General features: G+C 40.5%; 1 long non-coding RNA gene across 1 annotated transcript; it reads left to right on the forward strand.

Annotated features, from left to right (window-relative positions):
* Positions 1–4,358: 4,358 nt before the first annotated feature.
* On the forward strand, positions 4,359–6,467 carry LOC135279469 (uncharacterized). Its single transcript, XR_010346695.1, has 3 exons — positions 4,359–5,230; positions 5,687–5,783; positions 6,284–6,467. It is a non-coding gene; the product is annotated as an uncharacterized LOC135279469 (long non-coding RNA).
* Positions 6,468–13,297: the final 6,830 nt, after the last annotated feature.

The raw sequence follows: 13,297 nt of genomic DNA on the forward strand, positions 1-13,297 counted from the left end.
GAAGTTGTGTGCCTTCCTGCCACAGATTAGAAAATTTTTCATCCAAAAGGCTGAAATTCATAGCAACAAAACATGAGGTTCTGTGGGACTGATGGGAGAAGTGAGGTGGTTTTGGAGGTGTTCTTTGACCTCTTTGAAAAATGTTTTTTCATTAGCTTTGCTAGGCTCATGTGCAGAATTTTGTCTTTGTGCAGGTGTTTTCACTTCTTATATTTTAAATGTCTATTTGCCTTAGTGATTTGTGTTAGTATTTTTTTAAATGGAGAAGCCATTAAACTTCAGTTTACTTTCAGTTTATTGTTCTACTTTTGTTCCAACAGGGAAGTAGTCTGTAGGGATTCAAATAACAAGCAGACCCCTGTAGATGCAGATGAAGTCCACTGTACACAACTCATGTGGCATCAGTTTCTGTAGAGTGCACCATTGCCATATGCCAGCTCACTGGCAGTGATGGCGTGCACAGAAAGAAAAGAAAGAAAAGGAACAATGTAGTGTCCCAATCCGTGCTGCCAGAGCACCCAGAGTGAGCAGGTTTTCAAAGAGCCTGTCCAGGGTTCTCAGGCTCCAGCCCCGTGCCCTGGCTCGTCCTAAAGCTACAGCACAGCTCCTCCTGGCACCCTGAGTGCCCGTGCTGGGCTGGATGTTCAGAGAAGTCCCTTCCACAATCCTGGCCCTGATGCCGTGTGGAGTAAGGGGATGGTTCTGGTCATGCCTTGAATAGGGAGCCCCAATTGCCCAGGGATCTGGAAAGTTACCAGGAACTGGCCTGAAGGTGGAAATTTTGGATTAGCATCATAAGAGGAGGAGAAGGTGAGTGCTGAGGAGGCCCCACCATGTAATGAGCTACCAGAAAAGGAAAAGCGATAACGCTCCCTTCACTGCTGTACCACAGGGATCACTGAAAATGGAAAGCTGCTGCAGGGAGTCCTACACAGTGAGTCACAAAAGCTCCTGAGGGACGAGGTGGATCAAGTCAGGTTGCAGAGCTGAAAGCCTCCAGATGGCCTTGGGTATCACTGAGAGAGAGAAATGGCCAACACTGCCTCTCCCCTGGCTCGTGGGTGGTGGCAAATGGCCTGTGGGGGTGGCTGCACTGGTGGGACAAGAGCAGCACAGAGGGGAACCCATCAGGGCTGCTGAGCTGTGGCAGAACATCAGTGCTGGGCAGAGACCGTGGCTGTCCAAGTCCTCCCTGCAGGGCTGCCAAAGGAGACACAGCAGCAGACAGGGGCATTGGGCTGCCAGGTTAAAGGGTCTGAGGGGGATCTGGACTGGCAAGGCTGAGTTATTTCTGGCTTGGTGGGCCCATGACACCTCAGGTCATCAGGGAAAAGAGGCAACATCCAAATGGGTTTGTGGTCGAGGGGTGGCTTTAACCACAGACTCCATCTCCAGGTTACCCATGACTGAAACGTGCACTGCAGGCAAGCAGGGCCAAAGGGGTAAAGCCTCTGTGGTGTGAGGGACAATGGAAGAAATATAAATAAGGGGAGGCCTGGCAAATTGATGGCATCATGCTCCTGCCAGACCCACCAAGGCAAGCTCTGTGTGCTGACAGTGTGGAAACAACCACTGGATGCTGGAGATTGATCCTTTGCCTCACACCACTGCCTGAGGCACAGTCCTTGACAAACAAGTCCTGTGGTGACATGGCACCCCAGAAAGAGCCGAGTCAGGCAGCAGGACTCATTTCTGAAATGGACTCATGGACACTTGGCCAGAGAGCCCAGGGCTGGGTGGGTGTTTCATGTTCCCTGTCACAGAGCTGCCTCTGGGAAAGTCCAACACTGCAATGGGCTGCTCAAAGCCACACTGAGAGCAGTGGGTGGTGGGACCTTTGGACACTGGGACCCACATTTAGCAGTGGCCACCTGGGTAGTTTTCACTACCAGTTTTCACTGGAGCTCTGCCAGTGGAGCTGGCCCTGCTCAGTCAGAAGCTCCATGTAAAATAAAATCCCCGTGATGCAAATGAGAAATATGTTGGGGAAGGCAATATGGATTTGTCCTGCCTCAGGCAAAGCCAAACTCATGTGCTGGACTGCTTTTTCTCAAGGACCTGGGTGCACTTGGTGGGTGATGAAGAGGGATAGAGAAACATGATATCCACCTCGAGGGGATTTGATTTTTGGGTGAGAACAGTTTGTAATGTTGAATTGTATAATTTGGTTGCTGAATGACACTGTCACTGTGTGCCATTGCTACCACAGACAGTGAGTGTGGATTGCTCAGGCACCAGTTGTGAGCTCCTGGTGCAACTTCCAACCACTGGACAGCACATGTCTCTCTATCCCCCTCCCTCTCTCTTTCCCCCCACATACATATGCATGGAAGTGTTTAACTGCACACACACACACACAAAAGAGTTGGAAGGTGCAGCATCTGGGCATGATGTAGATGCTCTAGAAAATGTCCTGGTTCCAGCCAGGATGGCTTAGCTTTTGCACAGCCAGGAGGGGCATGGCCAGGACCCTGGGGTTGTCCAGTTCCACCTCACAGCACCTGCAGTGCTGTTGGGTCTCTCTGGTTTTCTGGAGTGTGTGGTTGGTGGCACAAGGTTCTGCATGGTGGCTGTGTGTCAATAGTTCATCTGTTTTGTACATGCTCTTATTGGTGTTCCTTGTTACTGTTAATTTTCTCATTTCATTGCTCTTTCTAGTAAATAGTTCTTATCTCAACTCAGATTTTTCTGTGCCTGCAGTCTGTTTTCTCTGTCCCCCTGCATGCGGAGGGAGAAGTGAAGGAGTGCCATGTGGTCTGGGGTGTGTCATTGGGAACACTAAATCATTCCTAAACCATCACATAGGGCCTCCTACATGTAGTATTCCTGTTTAGCCAAAGAACCTTTCAATCCACAAATGAGTTTAAATTTAATGTATTTTGAAGGCATTTATTAATGGCTGTGGTCTCTCTGCAGTCTCTGTACATCTCTTTCATTATGATAAAGGTCAAGAGGTTCAGACAGGCTTGTGGAACCTGCAGCACAACTGCTGAAAATTAGGGCTTTTTTCTGATCCTGGAGATGTGAGATTGCAGAGATTGCATGGGCATACATGTGTGAGGGGTTGTGGGAAGCTCTGTTTCACATCCTGTGAGGCAGGCATGTTTCCATGCATTCAGCAACTATCAGAAAGCCAGCAGCTTCTCTCTTTAACATCATTTGAAAGATGACACCAGGGGGAAGCATCTGTCTTTTGTGGTTTTGCAACAGGATTCTTCTTTCTTTCAGAAAACTGTAGTTAAGCTATGATTAAGGTTTAAATACACAAGGTTATTTTTAATATTATTTGGAGAGGTAATGAAGCAGTGACCTCACTTGACGTCGATGGCAGAACTCCCACTGACTGGCTGTAGTGAGGTTTTCATTCAATAAATAGGCAATAAAGAATCTGATTCATAATGAAGGGAGGAAAGGATTAATCAATTCAAGCTGTGTGGGTAGATTCTTTCCTGTGCTGTTAACTGTGCAATGCCATCAAAACAACAAGGTCTGTCCTTATCTCCTGTAGTAGTTATGGTTATTCTTTACTTACAAATGACTAAACACAATTAGTCCCTGTAATTAGCTGTTTGTTGTCTATGGAAACTGTTGAGTGATGGCTTTTTCTGAAAAACCCCTTGTTAATACTTTAACATGAGAAATATTTTTAGATTGTCTGAATTACAGTGTTTTAAAAATTATACAAGCGTTGACCAGGTATTGTCTGTAGATGTTTTTTGAAACAAATGTGGTTTTTAGTACGTATACTATATCCACCAGAAATCTTTCTTTTTGTCCAGTGATAAAATAATAGTTAAAAATATCGTAAGAGTTATAACTATCATAAGAGCAAATAATATGACCATTTATACATATTATTTCATTTGACATATCTTGCTGAATGAACATGCTAGAGGGTCATAGCTCAGAAATAATTTATTATAGTGTCTCTAATTACTATAAGTATGGCTTAATATTTAAAACAATTACTGATATAAACTATAAACCTCTGCATGTTTATTTCTGATTAATTATATTATATATAGTGCTTCTCTATTAAAATAAATACTTACTTTCAGTAACAAAAATTGTCAAATAATATGCTAACTCAGGTCTGTTTGGCCGGCCCTGATTGGCTATTTTTTCAGTACTAGACTTAATTTTTTTTAATTAACACTTTATTTTGCATGTCATTTTCAGGCAGAACAGAATCACTTTTTTTTTTCCCTTCTTATGGGTTATGTTCTTTTATTATGTGCTTCTCAAGGTAGTTTGAGTTATCTTTATGTAATAAATATGTATTGATCCTGACCAATAGGATATTGGTCAGGGTACCAATATCCTATTATTTCTCTACTCTTCAAGCAAACTATACCCAATCCTTATTCCATGTTATCTATACTGGCTGAGTCCTAAAGTTTGCATATGGAATGAATAAAAGCCCTCAAGAGTTCTCAACTCTAACCAGCTGCAAAGATATGCAGGTGTCTGTCTGCAGTTCTTTGACTACTGTCTTTGCAAACTAAAGCATTGGGTCACAGCTAACTTGGGACACCTGGTCAAAATGAATCAACTGCCTTGGTGGCCCTGGCCAGAGCCTGCTGCCCTTCTGAGAACTGGGTGAACCTCATGTACTCCTTAACATTGATTCCTGTGATGTCAATTGTCATCTCTTCTGGCATTCTCTCAGGCTGTGGTCTGTGGAAACAAACCCAGAAGATTAAGGGAGAATGAATGAATTGCAAACACAAATTTGGAATTATTAGGGCCTAAGGCTGAGATGGCACATCTCTCAAAAAAGGTGCTAAAACCTAAGGCATCACTTGGACCCGTAACACTGTTGTTTAGGTATTGTGGTCCAAATTCAGTGTCACATGACTGTAAAAGCAGGATTTAGTCACTTTTTGATGTTATCTTGTTGAATCTCTGACTTAATAGTTTCCAAATGTTTTCACATAAACTGATTATGCAGCTGCTGCTGGTTTCTGTGTTTCAGCAGCTCTAAATGTGGGGCCCTTAGGAGAGCACAAAAATAGATTTGGGGCTGCCTTGGCATGACTGCTTTTAGGCCTGCCTGGCAGTGATCACAGCTAATGTGGCTGCAGAGCTCTTGGTTGGGTCTGTACAGTTTGAAATTGATCCACATATTTGCTCTGCATCTGCTCTTCCCTGTGAAGAACTTCAGGAGGAATATTAGTAATGACCTTGGGAGTGAAAATTGCCCATAAGGAAGATGAGCATATGTTACACAGTAAATACAAATATTTCTGAACAAAGTTACATTGTGGGAATATTAAGATGGTGATTGCTTGCAGATCAAGATTTATGTATCACTGATGGGTTTTGTGTTAACTTTTTGTGCCCTTGAGAGGCTTTGCAGAAATCTGAGCCCTGTGCTGGGATGCATCAAGTAAATTACCAGCAAAAACAGTGAGACTGGTGCCAGCTAAATGTGGGCACTACAATGAATATTTGTGTTTCCAAATGGGATTAGTGTACTTTTAGTAGATGTATAGACAGAGGATGAAATATTTAAAATTGCTTGATGTTAATTGACATTTAAATATTTGCTAGTGTGGCTTGCTTTTGAGAAGTAGGAAGCTTTGTGATTTTTCCTTCTGTGTCACTGTAATCAATGGACACTGCTTTGCCATTAAGTTCAGCAAACGTAGGATTGAGAACAAATTAACTCATCACTATACACCAGTTCTTTACAGCAGGGGAGCCAAGAAGAGTTGTGTTTGTGATCGCTGCACCTGTGTCAGTGGAAAAGGATCAGTGCCATGCTGGCTAATGAAATAATGGTATTAAATATTATCTCTTTGAATCACTATCTTGTTCAAGCTAGTACAATGCCATTTTCCTGGACATAACTACTATTATTTTCTCGTAGTTAGAGCAGAAGAGCATGGAATAAGTAAGATTAAAAAACAACAATTGTTGTAATTACTGTAATTTATTAAAGCTGGCAAATTACTATAGTAAAGGAATAGTTTAAAAGGAGTAGGTTTTCCTAAGTTACATGACAATTATATGTGAGCTGCCATATTTTTGGTAGTCAACAAAACAAATGCTTACACATATTTTTGTTCATTTGTTCCAAGAGGGTCTGTGCATAATGATAGATTCATAAAAGCTAATTACAATTAACTCCCAGAACAACTGGTTGTGTGAGATAGTAACTGAAACATCTACAAACATCTCAAAAGTCTGTGAGTCTGACAATGTGATTACAAATTTAAATATAAATGAATACTTCAGTATTCTACTCAAATAGGTTTTAAAACTGGTTTAATCTTTCCAGCACCTCCCCTGACATGGACAGAGCAATCACTATGCTGCCATGGGAAGAAGTGCCCTAATGAAGGGTATTTGAACACTGATCACTGGAGATGTGTACACCAGTCTGGGGATCATGGGATTTTCTGTGCTGTGTATACTGTGTTACCCTGGAGTCCTCTCAAATCTGTCCAAGATCAAAGAACTTTTCTGTTTAATTTAGGATTTGTGACACCAGTGCTTCTATCAGCTTGATTGCTTCCTGTTTAAAAGAATTCATAAATATGTAATATATAAATATTGGGCAACACATAGAGCAATGTCTGTATAGATTGATTTTGTTATTGTTGCCTGCTGCAGGATTCTCCTCTATGCCTTCTGAAATATAATTGGTTCTGAGATTTCCCAGAGCGAGGACTCTGCACAGAAATTATTTATTTAGAAAAGTTGTAGTTACCTTCAGGTTATTCTGATTTTAAATAGGTACCCTTTTGCAACATTCCTGTTCATCTGCCACCACAGGCACTTGTGGATACTATCCTAAGCAGTTTTACTGCAGTTTTCTTTGATTTTATGTCCTAATTTTTATGAAATAATATTTTTCATTAATTTAGTTGGCTGCCCTATCTGGCACCTTTATTTTCAGCTGAGGAAATAGCTGGAATGTTTGACAGCTACATGGATACTGGGGAGGGGATGCCCTCTTGGGGAGTTCTGCATGCAGCCGTGGCCCTGCTGCCCTCGGGGATAAATGAATGAATGCCAGCTCAGGGAGCACCACTCATCCCCTGGGAGAGGCTGATGTGTATGAAAGGGGATCTCAGATGACTCAACCTTCACAAACATGGAAGTGCACAGGCAGAATTGTTCTCGATTCTGTCTTCCAGTTTTTGACAAGTATCTCACTGCCTCAGGCATCGGGTTTACAGATGATGTTGTAGCCTGACAATAGGTATGTTTAAAACTAGTACCAGTGCTCTCTTAAAAGTTTTGATCATCTAAATCACTGATTATCCTCATACTCATTGCCTTTTTTTTTTCTTTCCTTCTCTCTAGGCATACTGACAGCCTATGTGTGTATGAATCCACAGGGCTGCCAGTCTTGTTCACTCATTGTTCAGCTGTTGAAATGATTTTCCCTTCTCATTCTTCAACCCATTTATCACAGGCTCTCCTTTTATTTTCATGCTTTGGTTGGAACATACAACCAGGATCCACAGCTCTGCTGCACAGACTGTGTCATAGTTAAAGGATAGATTGGATTACAGGGTTTTCTTTATGCACAAGAAAATCTGACTTTCCATGGTTTTAAACTTCATTGAATGTTAAACCAGCTTTGATTATTCTTCAAATCTCTGACAGTAGTTTTGTTCCATGGTTTATGATTATCCCTTTTTTTTTTTCTCCTCTCTGTAGTGTGGTCTGAATTAGCATGCTGATTTGTGAAAACATTACTGGGTTTTATATTAATCAGACTTCACTTGTATGCTTCAGATAGATTTTACTTTTCAGAAATTTTGTACAATGTGCAGTAATAAAAACAGCCTAGGCAGCATGGAACAGAGATGAAAACATTACACCTTCAGGGAGGGGATAATTTCCCATCCCTAGCTGTGAGCCCACCATCCTTGGTGACATGCTACCACTTTTTTACTACTCTAGCTGTTACTGTCAATAGCTGGCAGGATCACTGAGCATCCAGACAGACAGTGTTTGTTGATGCAGTGGACAAACCAAAGAGAGCAGAGCATTTTGTGTCATGGAAATCCACCTCATGACTTAGTAGTGATGGACTTGACATGTTCTGTGTCCTCTCCTTGGCAGGTGCTGGCTCACTGCCTGTGTAAAGATCAGACACAGGTTGGCATTTCTTCCTTCCTAGTGCTTTAAACTTATTTTATCTTTCAGCGAAATTAGCTAAAGAGATGATTGTCCTGATACACTAATACATTGTATTTCCTTTTATTTCCTATTTATTGCCTAATATTTCCATTTATATCCCTTTTCACTCTCTCTGTGTAACAGTTTCACTGAGGCACAGCTCCAAATTCTTGCTGTGTTATCAGTCCACTCATGTTAAGAAGAGCTTTAGGAAATAAGATGTAATTTGCTCTTTTATGAACACCAAAACCACTGTGCTATGAATATGTATTGAGAAGATCGAGAAGAAAATTTAGAGTTCTCAGTAATAATTACTCTAGTTGATTTCAAGGATACTTTCATACTTCAAAATCATTAGGACTTTTAAAACTGTGTGGGGTATTGCAGTGAATAAGAAGTGCACACTTCATACAGAATGGGTGTAAGAGAAATCTGTACTTGAAAACACACCGTTGGAACTTTAAAAATGTAACTATAGTAGACAATAAGGGAAACAGAGCCATACATCAGTCTTAGTGACAACCCCTGAGACAGGTGAAACACAAATTGCATTTTCTAGGATAAATAAACCCTTTAAGGAAGTATCTGGGCCAAATTTTAATGAAGACTAGCCAGAGATGCTAAATTTTACTTATTGGTAACACAAGTAGTAGGGAAAAAAAGGAAAATATTTGTCAATGAAACAGCAGAAGCCTGGTTATCCTTATTCCCTAGTGTGCTTTTCCTGTTCAACTGGAAATTGGGTGCAAATAAAATGGCAGTCTGTAATAAGTGCAGTATAGACTGCAGCTGTTATTCAGTTTACAGTGGAATTGCTGCAGTGCTTGTAGTCTGGTTCAGAACTGTTCTGTCAGTATTGCTGTGGTTTTTAACCCTGAGCTTCATGGTGAAAGGGCAGAGCAGCAGCTCTGAGTTACTCGCTGCACCTCTCCTCAGACAGCAGCTTGCTGAACAGTGTGCTCTGGCTAACTTATAAGTCCTTGCACAAGTTTCCCAGTTGTAAGAATGGATGGAAGACAGGTCTAAAAATTACTGGTGTTCCCAGCTAATGGTTGCCATTACACCCGAGAGCATTTTCTGGGCTGGTAGGGGAACACTACAGGGTGGTGTGGCAGGGGAGCTGCTCTGCAGCCTCTGCATCTGCACTGCAGTGCTTTACAACCCTTCTCCACAGTACAAAAACCAGTCACTGAACTGATTTGAAGTGTCTGTTCAGTCCTAATTATATGTTTTGCTTTTCAGAGCACGCTCCATTTTAGATAAGCTTGATTGTATGTAACACTTTAATTAATTTCTAATTTTTTTTCTTTCATTTTAACAGCACTGGAGGCTGGGAGCACATTGCAGAGCAACCTCAGGTGGCTATTTTCATCTGTTCTGATAACAATATTTATTCTGAGCAAAGATATTTGTTCTCTCCCTAGGAGATAGCTTTAATGTGCATTCATTCTGTGAGTTAGAGGAGCTTTCATGCTTCTAATTCCAATCTGTTTGATCTCCTACTTAAATTCTAAAATAAGTCTAGTAACTCATGCACCTAGTATATGTTGGCTAAGAATGTATTGATAGTTTGTTCCATTTCCTTTGTAGAAAAGAAGTAAAGTAATAAAGACAACCTCAGGCCCCGCTGAGCTTGTTATTTCTGTGAATCTTTGTAGGTGAAGGGGAATCTGAAAACACATTAATTCACCTAAAATGTGATTCAGCCTTACTTTGGTATTGCTCTTCTATCATTTACAAGCAGAAGAGACTTTTTGAATTACTTTAGCCCTCATTTACCAAGCATTTTGTATGTAAAGGAAAATAGTAAATCCTTTAAGACTCCAGTTACCAGAGAGAGTAAGCCCCTAATATAACCAAAGCACAGAAGGATTTATCATAAACTAAACTAAATCATCCAAACTCTCTCATCAGTAGATATGAAGGAACTGGCAGTAGAGAGAAATCAGTTTAGCATCTTTAGTAGATCTGGGGTCTCACTATTGTCTTGCAGTGCTTTTCTACTGAGTAGATAATAAACCCCAGCATCACCACAGTTTAAATCAATCCAGATCCAGTTATGAAAAGATAAAGTCACAGGGAGGTAGGAGATGAGGTGGGATGTTCAAGTAGCCTTTCACACATGAAATCCACGTGTAGGAACTCCCTGCAGTCCTTGTGAGAGCTGCAGAGTGCCAGAGCTGTGCAGTGGCACTGGGCAGGAGCTCAGGGGACTGCAGGGCACAGAGCTGAGTGCTGCAGGGAATGAGGGGGTGCGTTGGGCTGGGATGGACGGCAGCCTCCTGGAACAGCCGACACAATTCCTGACATGAAGCAGCAACTTGAGATTATACTTTAAAAACCCAATCACCCTGAAATATTTAAAGCCACAAAGAAGAGAGAAATAAAACAGTGCTGGTTGTGGCCTGGCTTTTTCTTTCAGGTGTCTGGAATGGCTTGTTGTCCAGTGCAGCTCATTGATAAAGTGCAGCGTAAAAAATGTGTTAAGGAACCTTGATAAACTCCCTCCAATTATTTCTGTAAGTATTTGAAACGCAGACAATTCTAATCCTCCTCTGTAATTATGCTGCATGTTTCAAAAATCTGATCTTAGTAACGCAATTAAACACAAATGAGACATAATTTAATTAATGGAGAGGTTGTGTGGACCTTCAGTTTTGTTAAGAGAGCTAAGTTACGAGTATAAAAAAAAACCTAATGTGCAATTAATGCTGCCTTGATAGTAGTTACAGAGACAACTGAACCCTTTCAAGAGAGAATAATTTTATTTTGTTTTTTCAAGCAATTACCCTAATGTAATTGCTGCTCATAATCTGGTCTGCTTGACAAACTCGGGAGTTCATAGAATGCTCAGAGTGTCATAGAGGAATATCACAGCTTTGCACTCTCTTTGGAAAAGGCCTAGACATTGGTGATGTTCTTACAGTATTTCTCCATCAAACAGCTTGTATTTGCCTTTCTGTGATACCAAATTGCTCCTATGTATTCCTATCACATTTTATAAAATGGATGTGAATTATAACAGGGTTTTTTCAACTCTACACAGAATTCATGAATAACAAATTCCTGAAGAAGAGGAAGGAAAATAGATCACTGTGAAGTTTAGTAATGATCTATAATGGATCAAGGCAGAAATAGTGTTAAAGTTGGTGCAGCAAAGTACCCTTGAGAATTTTCTTCTCTTCCAGGGAGAGTGTAGTTGTCACTAAATGTAAACCTTATTAAATGCAGCTAGATAGTGCTGTGCAGTGATGCAATAAAACCAGAGATGAACAGTGGGAGCCTGAGACAAATAATGTCTTACCACACCTAATGTTTCCTACTCAACCTTTCTTTAATGCCAGCTGTCAAAAGAGAACAGTGATGATTCCATGGGATCACAGTCTTGCTGACCTGCACAAATCTGTACATGCAATGAAACTGATATGTGCTGGAAAGGAGATAAATGCATATCAATTACTTGTAGTTTAAAGAAATCTCAACCAAATGAATCCATAGACAGAGACGCTTGTAAAAGAAGCATAAGCTTTTATTAGTTACAAAAACTAGAGACAAGGGGAACTGATGTGAATAAAGTAAACAAATGGCATGTAATGAGAGTAAGATAGGAATTACACACATGGACAGGCTAAGGTTCCAAGTTATTGTAATGGTTTTAGTACTAATATTGATGGAGTCCATAATCTTTGTATCATTCTATGTCTTCATTTTTCTACTGCATATTTAAAAAAATTGTAATATATTTTGATTATGCTCAGTAAACCTTTATCAAAACTTTATTTTGGTGGTGTTACATGATTTTTTGTGATCCAGTTCTGTCAAAAGCATTAAATGATGCTCCAGCATACATAATGTATAACATCTACTCCTAGAGCCATCTCTGTATCATGTTTTGAAATGGGATGTGAAGGCTTGACACTTGGCTTGAGCAATGATTCAGTTTGGCACAACTCTTTTAAAGTGATTTTAAAATAATTTGCAAATTGCCCTAAAGTAGAGCACCTATGATGGGCTCTGCTGGTTGTGTTTTCAAGGTGGATGTTGTGATGTGATAATTAATTCCCCTAGGCCAGCAGATGCTGGAGTATACACATATGTACCTTCATATATAGTTTTCTGAAATTTACATAGATTTATGTGAACACACAAAGTGTGTGACTAAAAATCAGGTGTCAACATTTTAAATTAGTCCTATGTGAACATCAAAGTATAACTCCAAACTGAGTGGATTTTATCTTAACAAGTTGGTGGCATGGACACAATCTGTGAAAAAAGGAGTCTGCATCCACCTTTTGCTTTCAATGCTATACAATGTACTCTTTTGGTGAGATGCAAGGGTGTTATTTAATGGAAATGAGAGATATAATTTACTCACAATTTTCATAAAAAGGGTTAATGCAGAATGTAGAAGTGACTGTATATGTTTTTCAAATTACAATAATAGACTCACCAAGGAAAAATTCTTCTATGAAACATTCCATTATTGCTTTTACAGACCCATAATTTGAGGATTACTGCTCAAAAACCCAGATGAAATGATTTTACAATCATGGGTCCATTAAAGGTTTAGGAATTGTCTGGTTAGATTACAAAGAATTTAGTTGTGAAAATAATGTGTGATTCATTGTGCTATTTAAAATTGCATAGACACGTATCTGTAGAACAGGCAGCTCACTGCTGTGCTGAGTGCGGGGCCTTCTCACCCACAGGTAAACTTTGGACTGACACACTTATTATTTCTGTGTCTCTAGCACACTAGAAGTATTTATTATGACATCCATTTCTCTCATTCCAGGTACACCCGACATACTATTATTGATCCTCAGGCCAATCATCCATTAGGCATTCATTAAGGAGCCAGAGTGATAGGCAAATGCAAATTACAATTATAATAATTCCAACGAAGGAATTGATAAAGAAAAGGTAAAGCACAGGTCTGTAGCTCAGCGAGGGTAAGGATCTCAACCTGACGCACGGCTACAGCCACACTTGATATTGCTGAAATAAAAGGCCTAAAGCACTGGTAGTGGTTCTCAGGGGCAGTATGTGAGCATCTGCAGATAGGAAAACAAGGAAGAGTTCAGCAAACGTGAGGTGCAGCTGGCTCACTGCAGCTGTTTAGGGCAGCCTGGGCAGGGGTACCTGTCCCTTGCACTGT

The sequence above is a fragment of the Passer domesticus genome, chromosome 12, assembly GCF_036417665.1.
Source record: "Passer domesticus isolate bPasDom1 chromosome 12, bPasDom1.hap1, whole genome shotgun sequence".
Taxonomy (NCBI): Eukaryota; Metazoa; Chordata; class Aves; order Passeriformes; family Passeridae; genus Passer; species Passer domesticus.